The sequence below is a fragment of the Nelumbo lutea genome, chromosome 8 (assembly GCF_056320005.1).
Source record: "Nelumbo lutea isolate HS-2025 chromosome 8, American lotus-T2T, whole genome shotgun sequence".
NCBI lineage: Eukaryota > Viridiplantae > Streptophyta > Magnoliopsida > Proteales > Nelumbonaceae > Nelumbo > Nelumbo lutea.
In genome coordinates, this window is record NC_142691.1 from 5537383 (window position 1) to 5549790 (window position 12408).

Consider the following 12408-nt stretch of genomic DNA (forward strand, 5'->3'; position numbering starts at 1 on the left):
ATCGGGACCCCTTAGTTTTTTGGGCAATATAATCAATCATGCACTATATGTCACTGTATTCTATGAAACAAATACAAGAAAATGGAATTATTCAGGAATATTAAGTTTTTCTCATATATTTCTCAGCAATCAAACAGACTTTAAATGTTCGATGGATATTCCATTGTTCACTTTTATTGAAATATACATTGAATAAAGTCATGCAACAATTATTTTTGAAAAACAAAAAAAAATGCTGCCATTTGTTAGTGTAATTTCATTTTAGGCTCAGTTTGAAAGAAGTACAAATACAAATATATACAATGTAAATACATACAAAATAATATAAAATACAATGTTTTGCACTCTACATATTTGTATTTGTACTCTTAGCCTTAAATTACAAGGTTTGTATGCAAAAATTGTTCAGATTTGATTTTGTTTTGTTTGTTTGGAATAGTGGATTTGTATTTGTGGTTAACCAGGCGGTCAAACCATTCAATCCACCGTTTGACCATATGTTTGGGCCCATTTAAGCTTTGAATCATATTGTTGCCAAAAAAACATTGGTTTAGTCAACAAACCCGTGACAAAGCTGGTTGAATCACTGAATCATTTGACACAGTCATCAGGTCATTGGTTATGGTTTTACTTTTTTTTCTTTTTTCTCGTGCTATTATTCAATAGACAGTCCTCATCGATTATACTTTTTTTGGTTTAATGTGATGAATATATATTATTAAAAACATGTTCAAATTTTATATATTTTATATAATTATTTACAAATTTATATATTATATTTATTTTTATTTTATTTTATTTATAGTCTTAAATTGATGCATTTTACCCATTTGGTTGAACCGCTGATTCACCACCACGATGGAAAAGTGGTTTCATTTCTATATCGGTTTTTAAAATATTAATTTGTAATGAGCAAAAGGGGAAGTAAATTTGTGCGATTCCCATTTTATATGAGATAAAATGAAAGTAAACAGTTATATGAGACAGAAATGAGAGTAAAAGGTTGGTTGTTGGGATAAAAAGTAAGATGTAGAATAAAATAATGTGGTCCATTTTGTCTAAAAGTGGTGAAGGTAGATAGAGATAGGGTTGTGCAAATTTTATATCAATTTTTTGGGATAAAATTTGCATTCATGAGTGCAAATGAGACAAAAAAAAAGAAAAAAAAAAGAAAATTTTCAATAAATAAAGACAAAAATGCACAATACAGTTTATTTTTTTATATTCTTAATGGAGGACCAGGAGGGGATTTTCAAGACATGCATCCAAATAAATAAATTTCGCACCCAGTTCAGTTTTGCAACTATTATTTATAATTATGATTTACATCCTTATCTGATACAAAATTTGCATCATCTTCTTCCTACATCAATTCTCTCTCATAGGAAGTGGAGATCATATCATCTTACTTCCTACATCGTTCACAAACAACAAATCCTCCATTTACTTCCATTCTCTTGGGACCATACCATTATACTTCTTATTTTACTTTTTACACTGCCTATTTGCACTCTCATACATGAATATACATCAAAGTCACACTTTATTCTAGTAAATTTACACTCGGTAAAAGTAACTTTAATTTGCATTGCAGCCAAATACAGCCTTACATTTGAGATTTGATCTCATGCAGGTTTCTACCACAACCAGAGCGAGACTTTATTCCTTCATAGGTTGAGCCATCTAATTAACACTTATCATATATACGAATAGGCCTGATAAAAAGGTTGGCCCAACCCCACGAATCAAACATAACTGGCCCCAAAAATCCTTTTTTTTTTGGTATTTGGTGCCACACACCATTAATAACTCCCCTTTTTTCCCGAATCAGTGGTTGTGGGAGTTGATTCTGCATCAATGCTAAAGCGAACCATAAAACATTTGGTTAGGTCATGATGGATCACTGGTCAACCTACCTGATTACATGATTGCAATTGGGATTATTTATGTATTCTTAAAAGTTTTCACTCTTTAATTTTTAGGCTGCATTTGGAAATGATGAAAATGGAGTGTAAATCATGGTTCAGAGTAAATTTACACTCTGATTCACTTTTGCTTGTGTTTGGCAACATTACATTTATGCATTGACAAATAACAGAAAATGCATTTTCCAGTGTATTTTTACTTTGACAATAAGATATAAAAGTATCATCAATAAAAAATGAGTAAATTTGCATTCAAGTGGATTTTTGATAAAAAAAAAAAAAAAGCCTATGCTTTATTGGAATTCATGTTTGCATGTGATGGAGCGCGATCCGGCTGGTCTTAGCTATCCACTGCCTTGCTTTCGAACGAGGTAGCAGGGATCCTGAAATGGGAGAGATGGGAAAGCTCCGAGGGGAACCCGGTGTAGAGGCTCCGAAGCTCAAGTTATTACTCTTGCGCTTGTCAACCCGGCTGTCATCCCTTCTGCTGAGGCAGAACCGTCACTGCCTAACCGTCTAACTAGAGATGGCGGCGTCAGTGGCGGTGGCAGGCGGCCGTTTAGAGTGCTGCTGCCAAAACGTTAGATCCCAAGTCAGTCAGGCGTGGCGCCCTCGGGCATGGAATTCCCTGGTGCGGGGCATGGTACGACCTGTTTGGCTTTGGTGCCTAGAAGATGATGCAAAGTGCTGAGCGAGGCGGTCTTGAGCTCGGAGGTATCCCGAACTGTAGCAAGGTGGGTCAGTTCGGCGAAGTGTGTCTCGAGCTGTTACAAGGTGGCAGTTCGGCGAAGTCTACCCCGAGCTGTTACAAGGTGGCAGTTCGGCGAAGTCTACCCCGAGCTGTTACAAGGTGGCAGTTCGGCGAAGTCTACCCCGAGCTGTTACAAGGTGGTAGTTCGGCGAAGTCTATCCCGAGCTCTTACAAGGTGGCAGTTCGGCGAAGTCTACCCCGAGCTGTTACAAGGTGGTAGTTCGGCAAAGTCTATCCCGAGCTCTTACAAGGCGGTCAGTTGGGCGAAGTCTATCCCGAGCTGTTACAAGGTGGGTTAGTTCGGCGAAGTGTGCCCTTGTTCCCGCCTAGGCTTAACCCCTTTTGCTGAGCTGTCGTTTCTGCCACGTGTCTCATAATAAAGAGGTCGGGCCAAATTTTCCTTCATCAATAGCCCCCCACTCCTTGCGCCAAGGGCCTTGCCATGGTGCGGGGAGTTTTCACGAGGTGGTTGTAGATTTGTCCCGTCCTTCAAACCTTCACTGTATGAGACGCTTTTGCTAGGGTTTTTTTCGGTTTTCGAGAAGGCTGGAAACGTGCCTTACTCAAGAACGTTGGTGATCGTGCGTTTTAAATTTCAAACCAACTTGCGTCGCTGGGACGTGACAGCGGGTCATTTCAAAAAAGGCACGCCACTGCTGTACGTACGCCGTCGACTGTCAGGGAGACGTGCGGCGCGTCAGATTCGAAAAAGCGCGTGTTGAAACGACGTCGGTTTCAAAAAGACGCTGACGTTTCGCTTTTTTCGGAAAGGTGTGCGCCAATCACGTCTCGACTTTAAGGGTTGCGCGGTTGGTTAGAACGTGGGCCGTCGGATCGTCTTCAGTCTGCACGGTTGATTCTTGGTTACTGTAGCTATAAATAGTGGGGGACCCCGGTTGGTTTGTCACTTCTGCGGTTGTCTATCGAGTTCGCGTGCAACCTCCCAACTCGCGTCTGAGTCTCTTCCAGCTCGCGTCAAGGCTGGTTATACAGTCTTCACAGTTCTTTAGCTTGTTCTTCAAACTTTCCGGTGAATACTTTCTTTAATCTATCTTTTCCCCAATGTCTAGCTTTGATAGCTCAGACGATTCTTCGAGTAGGGCCGACGTAGGTTCCACCAACCGAGCCGTGTCCCCAGACTGCCTCAGTGACCCCGAGGTGGAGCTTGAAGACTATGAACTAGTGGGCCGAGTTGCTTCGGGCAGTTTGGCGTCTACCTCCCGCCGAGGTCGGATGCTAGACAGGTTTGATCCTTCGACCATGACGCCTGAGGGGCTTCAATCCATACTTCTGTCCTACAATCTTCCTGCGGGGTACTCGTTTTCCACGTTTGGGGTACTCGTTTGCCTTCCAAGGTTTCGAGTTCATATGCGCCCCCGAGCGCTGTTTTTACTTTATAGGGACCTTCCCAATTAGGTCCAAGCTTGCCGACGCCGGGTTCGGGCACCATAATTTTCCGGAGGACCAGGTCGCCAATTCGGAAGCTTCATCGCTTTACTCTGCTATTGTAGTAGCGAGCTACCTGCTGCTGGTATGCCGCTGTTCGGATGTGCGCGAGGTCCCTTACCTCGTCCAGTAGGTCGAGGTTGGTGCGTAACTCGTCTCCGTTCGTCCGATCGTCGTATGTTTCTAATCGCAACGTTGGTATTTCGATTTCCGCCTGGATCACCGCTTCAGTGCCGTAGGTGAGGTTGAAGGGGGTTTCTCCTGTGGCTGTTTTTTCGGTCGTTCGGTGAGCCCATAAGACACTTGGTAGTTCTTCGGCCCACAATCCCTTAGCTCGATCCAGACGTGCTTTCAGTCCGCGCAGGATGGCTCTGTTCATTACTTCCGTCTGACCGTTTGCCTATGGGTGCGCGACTGACGTGAAATTTTTCCGAATCCCCATGTCCTGGCACCACTCTTGGAACTTGATATCCTTGAACTGTTTGCCGTTGTCGGAAATTAGAACCCGAGGTAATCCGAACCGACATACTATGTTCTTCCAAAAGAAGTTCTGTATGTTTCGGGCCGTAATAGTTGCCAGAGGTTCAGCTTCTATCCACTTTGTAAAATAATCTACCGGAACAACTAAGATTTTTCTCCCACCTGTTGCTGGTGGGAATGGCCCAAGGAGGTCGATGCCCCATTGTGCAAAGGGCCACGGGCTGGCGAGGTATTTGAGGTCGAAGGGAGGTTGATGGTGGATGTTAGCGTGCTTCTGACACTTGTTGCATTTTCTGACGAGCTCGGCAGCTTCTGCCTTCATCGTTGGCCAGTAGTATCCTTGTCGAAGTGCCTTTTGGGCGAGTGCTCTGCCCCCCAAGTGTCCGCCGCACAGGCCTTCATGAGTGTCGCGGAGTACAAACTCGGCTTCGGTAGGTCGCAAGCACCGCAAATAGGGGAGCGTGTACGACCGTCGGTATAACCGTTCGTCTATTATGACATATTTGGCCGCCTGGCGCTGCACCCTTTTGGCGGCATTGCGTTCTACAGGGAGGGTTCCGTCTATCAGGAAGCTCGCGAGTGGATCGATCCAGCTCGGCTCTGCTTCTAAGATGGGAGCGACCTCCTCTGTCCCCTCGAGAATACTAGGCCGAGGTAAGTCCTCTATGTACACAGTTCTCATATTGTTGTGACTCGTGCTGGCTAGCCGGGACAGGGCGTCGGCCTCAGTGTTTTCGGACCTCGGGATTTGCCTGATGATGTGTTACCGGAAGTTGAGCAGGGCTTCTTTTACTTTGGCCAAATATGCGATCATGGAGAGATCGCGTGTTTCGTACTCGCCGGTAACTTGGTTTACCACGAGCTGAGAATCGCTGCAGATGACCAAGTGTTTTGCCTTTAACTTTCGCGCTAGGTCCAGCCCGGCGATTAGTGCTTCGTACTCTGCCTCGTTGTTGGATGCCGCGAACTCAAAGCGTAGCGCGTACTCTACTTTTGTGCCGCTCGGGCCGCACTAGACTATTCCAGCTCCGCTGCCTTGCCGGTTCGAGGAACCATCCACGTGAAGGATCCGGGGCTCCTCATCCCAATTCGCTCTTCGCCTGATCAGGAGAGATGCCACACTGGATGCTACTTCACGGGGTTCGAACTCTATGGGCTCAGGAGCTCCGGGTTCGCCGCAAATGGGGACCTCGGACTCGACCTGTGGGGCTTCGTGGCTGAAAGTGCACTCGGCGATAAAATCTGCCAAAGCTTGGGCCTTGATAGCGGTTCTCGGTTTGTACTGGAGATCATACTCGCTGAGTTCGATGGCCCATTTTGTCAGTCGACCAGAGACTTCGGGTTTGAGTAAAACTTGTCTGAGAGGTTTGTCAGTTAGGACGATGACTGTATGAGCCTGGAAGTACGGGCGGAGTTTACGAGCTGCTATTACTAGGGTGTATGCTAGTTTTTCTATCTCCGGGTACCTTGCCTCTGCTCCCTGCAAAATTTTACTAACATAATATATGGGTCATTGGACCCGGTTTGTTTCCTTTATTAGTACCGAACTGACCGCCTCGTCGCTCGCTGAGAGGTACAGTTGTAAGACCTCGCCCACCTCGGGCCTGGCTAAGGTTGGTATACTAGCGAGGTAACCTTTTAGTTCGTCGAACGCGAACTGGCAGTCCTGTGTCCATTCGAACCCTTTGCCTTTGACTGCCTTGAAGAAGGGTAGGCAGTGGTCTGCTGACTTAGATAAGAAGCGGCTTAGAGCGGCTATGCGGCCGTTTAGCCTCTGGACCTCTTTTACTTTCCGAGGTGGTTTCATATCTAGAATGGATTTTATTTTGTCCGGGTTGGCCTCTATACCGCGCCGATTGACAATGTAGCCTAGGAACTTGCCCGAGGTGACGCCGAAGACACACTTGTTGGGATTCAACTTCATGCTAAAGTGTCGCAGGATTTGGAAAACAAAATCTAAGTCTTGTATTAACTCTTGCGAAAACTGAGTTTTGACGACCATGTCGTCTACATAGCACTCTATCTTCGTACCAATCAGGGGCCAAAATAGCTTATTTACAAGTCTTTGGAAAGTTGCCCCGGCATTTTTTAGTCCGAAGGGCATGACTTTGTAGCAATACAGGCCGAACTCGGTAATGAAGCTGATTTTTTCCTCGTCGGATGGGTCCATCCTAACTTGGTTGTAGCCCGAGTAGGCGTCCAGGAAGCTTAGCAACTCGTTTCCCGAGGTCGCGTCCACTAGGCGGTCAATTATGGGGAGGGGGAAGCAGTCTTTCGGGCAAGCTCGGTTCAGGTCGGTATAGTCGACGCACATGCGCCACTTGCTGCTTGCCTTTTTTACCAACACCGGGTTGGCCACCCAGCTCGGGTAATGGACTTCCCTTATGAAGTTTGTTGCGAGGAGCTTCTCAACCTCCTCGTCGACCGCTCTCCAGCGTTCTGGGGCTAATTTGCGTTTCTTCTGTCTAACGGGTCTGACTACAGGGTCAGTATTAAGCTTGTGAGTTATCAGTCTGGGGCTAATGCCGGGCATGTCGGCCGCGGACCAGGCAAAAATATCTAAATTTTGGAGTAAAAAACTTACCAGTTCGGCTCGTAGGGGATCTTCGATGGAAGCTCCGATGCTTAGTGTGCGAGCTGGGTCCGTAGCTGAAGCCTGGACTGCGACTGTTTCCTCCGTGGGCAAAGCTCGCTCCTCACATTGCTCCGCCGGCCGCCTTGGTTTCTCCCTTTAGGGCGGCAACATAGCACTTGTGGGACTCGAGCTGGTCGCCCCGCGCTACCCCTATACCGAAGTCCGTAGGGAACTTCATGGCCAAATAGTAGGTGGAGACCGCCGCCTGTAGGACATGCGTGATCGGCCGCCCTATTATGGCATTGTATGGGGAGGGGGTCGCGACTACCAGGAAATCATGGTTGAGTCTGACCGCACAAGGCCATGTGCCGACTTCCACAGAGACAGTTATTTTCCCGAGGGGCCTAACTTCCTCTCCGCTGAAACCTACCAGGGGAGTGTTCGCGAGCTTCAGCTCGCTCCTCTTTAACTGCAGCTGGTCAAATGCCGATTTGAAGAGGATGTCCGCTGAGCTGCCTGAATCTACGAGCATGCGCCTGACCTCGAAATCGCTAATCCTTAGCTTAATGACAAGCGCGTCATCATGGGGGTAGTGGACTCCTCGCGCGTCGTCCTCTGTGAAAAAGATTGGCTCTTCGGTCTTTGGCCTCTTTGGGGGGGTCCTTTCTTCGAGGGCCACTTCGCGAACTGAAGTCCGGGCTACTGCCGAGGTACACCCCGCTACTACGGATCCTCCCACTATTACATGGATGGTTCCCCAAACTGGCCTCTCTTCCGGAGGCTACTTCTGCAACGGTTCGGCAGGTCTGTTGCTAGACTCGGGTGCATCCTTTTCTTGCTCCCCTTGCCGACCTGCTTTATTGTTATTGTTGTGCTGTACAAAATTTCTCAAGTATCTGCGACGGATGAGTCTCTCTATCTCGTCCTGGAGGTTATTACACTGTTCGGTGCTATGACCATGGTCTCTATGGAAACTACAATACAAATTCTTGTTTCTATCGTTCGGATTTCCCTTCAGGCGAGGTGGCCACTTAACGTACGAAGCGTCTTTGATCGTCATTAAGATCTCTGTCCGCCTCGTGTTCAACGGCGTGTAGTCCATCCGAACTGCTAAGGGGGCCCGGAAGGACTGGTTCGGCTTCGGCTCCCGGATCGGGTTTTTTCTACTCACCGGGTTGGGGAGCTCGCCTTCTCTCTTTCTTTTCTCGTTCCCGCCTTCGGTTCGTTGGTTGATCTCTTCCTCAGTCCTCATGAACTTATCCGCGAGTTTGAGGAATTCGGCCACAGTCGTGGGCTGGTTGGCCACCATGTGCCATTTGAACTCTTTGTGCGTCACCCCTCTTTTGGCCGCCGCGAGTTGCACTGCGGGGTCCAACCGTGGTATTTGCAAGCATGCCTCGTTGAACCGCTTGATGTAGCCCCGAATAGACTCTCCTTCTCTTTGGACCACTCCGAAGATGCTTTCCTCTGTTCTGGGGCATCGTCGGCTGGTGACGAAGTGTGTGGTGAAGACTTGCACGAACTGGGCCCAACACTTTATCGACCCGGGGGCCAGGTTCCTGTACCAAGTGCGGGCTACCCCCCTGAGGGTGGTGGTAAAGGCCACGCACATGCACGATTCGCTAGCCCTGGCGAGGTGCATTTGCGACTGAAAGGCGTCAACGTGGTCGTTGGGGTCGAAGGATCCGTCGTACTTGTCCAGAGGTGGGAGTTTGAAGTCTCTGGGTAAGGGGACCGCCAGGAGTTCCGATGCGAGGGGGGAGAGAACGGAGAGAGTCGGGGTAGCCCCTACCTCGTCCGAGCTCGTGGCTTTGCCTCTGACTTCCGACAAGGCGCGGGTGGCAGTCTGGCGACTTCGCCGGCGCCTTCGCCATTGAGCGGGCCTTGTGCTGTTGCTGCTGGCCTCCGTGTTACCGAGCTCGATGGGCCCAGAGTGCTGGTAGTCCGCCGCCAGGGCACTGAATCGATTTTCGGTGAGCGGGAGCTTGGGCTTGGAGCACCGGGGTGCCGACCTCGCGGGCGAGGTTCCCGACCCACCCGCGGGTTGTGAGGCGGGGATGACATTTCTCTCTCTTCGGCCTGGGGACGAGGCCTGGCTGTTGGGGTTGTTGGGGTGGTTTTGGGGCCGGGAGGCCTTCGCCTGGCGGGGGCGCCCGTCCTGCGGGGAGGCCTTGACCGGCCTCGGAGCGGGGTGGCGAGGTGGAAGTAGTGGTTGGTTCAGTGGCAGTTGGGGGAACTGCTGTTGGTAGTGATACTGGGAGATGTTGTGCAACACTTGGTGCTGGTGAAGCTGGTGTTGCTGGAACTGTTGCATTTGGGCTTGCATTGCCCGCATGCACTGCACCAGGTCCTCCAACCGGTCTTGGCTAGCTGCCAGGGGGACGGCAGTTGGTTCAGTGAAAGTTGTCTCAATGGGGAGAGGAAAGGGGACGTTTGTGGTAGGAGGGTTTACGGGTGCCACTGCTTGTGGCGTGTTCAGGATGGGGATCCCATCCGCCGAAAGGGGGATGGTGAACTGTCCAACGCACACTACGGGGACCTGAAGTTGCTCCCCGGTGGCGTTTGTCTCCGTGCCGCGTCCGGTGTTGCTGGAGGAGGCCATGAGTGGGGATTTTTGAAGAAGAAATGGGGTATCGAAGTTTGGAGGGATCCTGAAACGGGAGAGATGGGAAAGCTCCGGAGGGAACCCGGTGTAGAGGCTCCGAAGCTCAAGTTAGAATCTTTCAAAAGCAAGGTAATACCAGATAGCGCAAAGTTTGCATACCTCCGTTGTCGGGGGGGCAGGGGGCCCTTATAGTCGCTTCGCGTACTCGTCCCGAGGCCCTTGTCAGATCGGGTATGATTACTCTTGCGCTTGTCAACCCGGCTGTCGTCCCTTCTGCTGAGGCAGAACCGTCACTGCCTAACCATCTAACTAGAGATGGCGGCGTCAGTGGCGGTGGCAGGCGGCCGTTTAGAGTGTTGCTGCCAAAACGTCATATCCCAAGTCAGTTAGGCGTGGCGCCCTCGGGCACGGAATTCCCTGGTGCCAGGCATGGTACGACTTGTTTGGCTTTGGTGCCTAGAAGATGATGCAAAGTGCTGAGCGAGGCGGTCTTGAGCTCGGAGGTATCCCGAACTGTAGCAAGGTGGGTCAATTCGGCGAAGTGTGTCCCGAGCTGTTACAAGGTGGCAGTTCGGCAAAGTTTACCCCGAGCTGTTACAAGGTGGCAGTTCGGCGAAGTCTACCCCGAGCTGTTACAAGGTGGCAGTTCGGCGAAGTCTACCCCGAGCTGTTACAAGGTGGTAGTTCGGCGAAGTCTACCCCGAGCTGTTACAAGGTGGTAGTTCGGTGAAGTCTATCCCGAGCTCTTACAAGGTGGCAGTTTGGCGAAGTCTACCCCGAGCTGTTACAAGGTGGTAGTTCGACGAAGTCTATCCCGAGCTCTTACAAGACGGTCAGTTGGGCGAAGTCTATCCCGAGCTGTTACTAGGTGGGTTAGTTCAGCGAAGTGTGCCCTTGTTCCCGCCTAGGCTTAAACCCTTTTGCCGAGCTGTCGTTTCTGCCACGTGTCTCATAATAAAGAGGTCGGGCCAAATTTTCCTTCATCAGCATGCATTACAGCTAAAAGTCTATTTGATAAGAAGGTAAATTTGTCAATGCAAAACTAACCCAACTTTGCAATTTATATGGACCGTTTTACACTCTACATATTTATCACACTTATTTGCATTGTTTTCAAAGGCAGCCTTAGTATTTATTCTTACTCATTATTGTTTACTCTTTGAATTTTTGAATTATCAATTTGTTTTAATGTTAATTCCTTAATTTTGATGTTTTCATATTCCTTTTCTGTATTTTTTGGAATTCCAGCTATTTTTAATACTGTTGACCCGAATTGACCAATGGGTCAATCTTAACCCAAACATTTAGGGTCAGGGTCTAGAATTTTGCTGACCCAGCCCAAAACTTGTCCCGAAACAAAATCACCCTGAAAGTGCCACCAAACCCAACCCGCCAACCCAATTTATAGGTCTATATACGTATGACATATCACCTACAGGGTGGCAATTTTGTGATCTAACCAATCTGCTTCATGTAATAGTTTGAGATGGGTTGAGTTATTTTGTATGTCAATTTAAATGGACTAGTAAGAAGATGCTCATGGATCATCTTTAAAATTTAAGTGATGAGAGAGAGAGAGGATCCTTTGCAAACATCACTGATACAGGAGAAGCCCTCTCATACAAAAGCTTAAGTTTTCAGCTGGGTAAGGTGGGCCTTGCCAAGAAAATATGCTTACCAGAAGTTCTTCCTTATGAGCTAAGGTGTGAGTTCTAGATACTTCATATCTATTTACATACATTATATTACATTATCAAGAAAAAAGGATATAAGATGCTTCAAGTGATCCAAAGGAACCTTCTCGTTTCCAGCGGTTGTTTCCAGTGGTTCCTCTTATCTTCGTCAGCTGTGTTCTTTGATATAAGCCAGAGATTATGACTATTTTCCTGATGCCTATCTCGATCAATCTTCTCATGCCTCTGAAGATTGCCCAAAGCTCAGCCTCTGAGGCGTTATTTGCATAGAAGGGTTGTTCTTCTGCAACGCAAATTCCATGAGTGTATGAGGTTAGATAGATGCCAATGGCTGCTTTGTGTGTGTCAGTGTCCCAAGAACCATTAATTTTGAGGAGAGAGTGAGTACTACATAAAAGAACAATGTTGTTCCAAGGGGGGAGTTCTGGTTAGCTCAAATGAGCTCTCGGAAGGCAAAACATAATTCTTACAAAGGGGCGTAGCTCTCTGCTTTTTGGAGAATAGCATAGGGGTCTGGATCCCAACTGGATTGGATCGGACGGTCGGATCAGAAAAATCAGGATCTGATCGGTTCCATTTTTTTTTAAACCGTTGATTTTGGTCAGTAAACTGCTGAATCGGCCAGTTAATTATTTGAATGGTTTTGATCATTTTTTTATTTTTTTATTTTTTTTTGTCAAAATGGGCCGACTGTTTGGGTCAGACCATTCGACCCAGTAACCAACCCTAACCGTTCGATCACCGAGTCATTTTAAAAACCATGCTGAATATTACTTCACTCATGTGGTCCCAAACACTTCTTAGAATGGCTAGAATCTTGGCCAAGAAGAGCTGTTCTAGTTCTCTTAAGCATTTTAACTTATTCATCCACCAATCCAAGAGACCTGGATTTGCTGAAGAGAGGTACTCTCTTGGATTGAAACCTAGCTGAG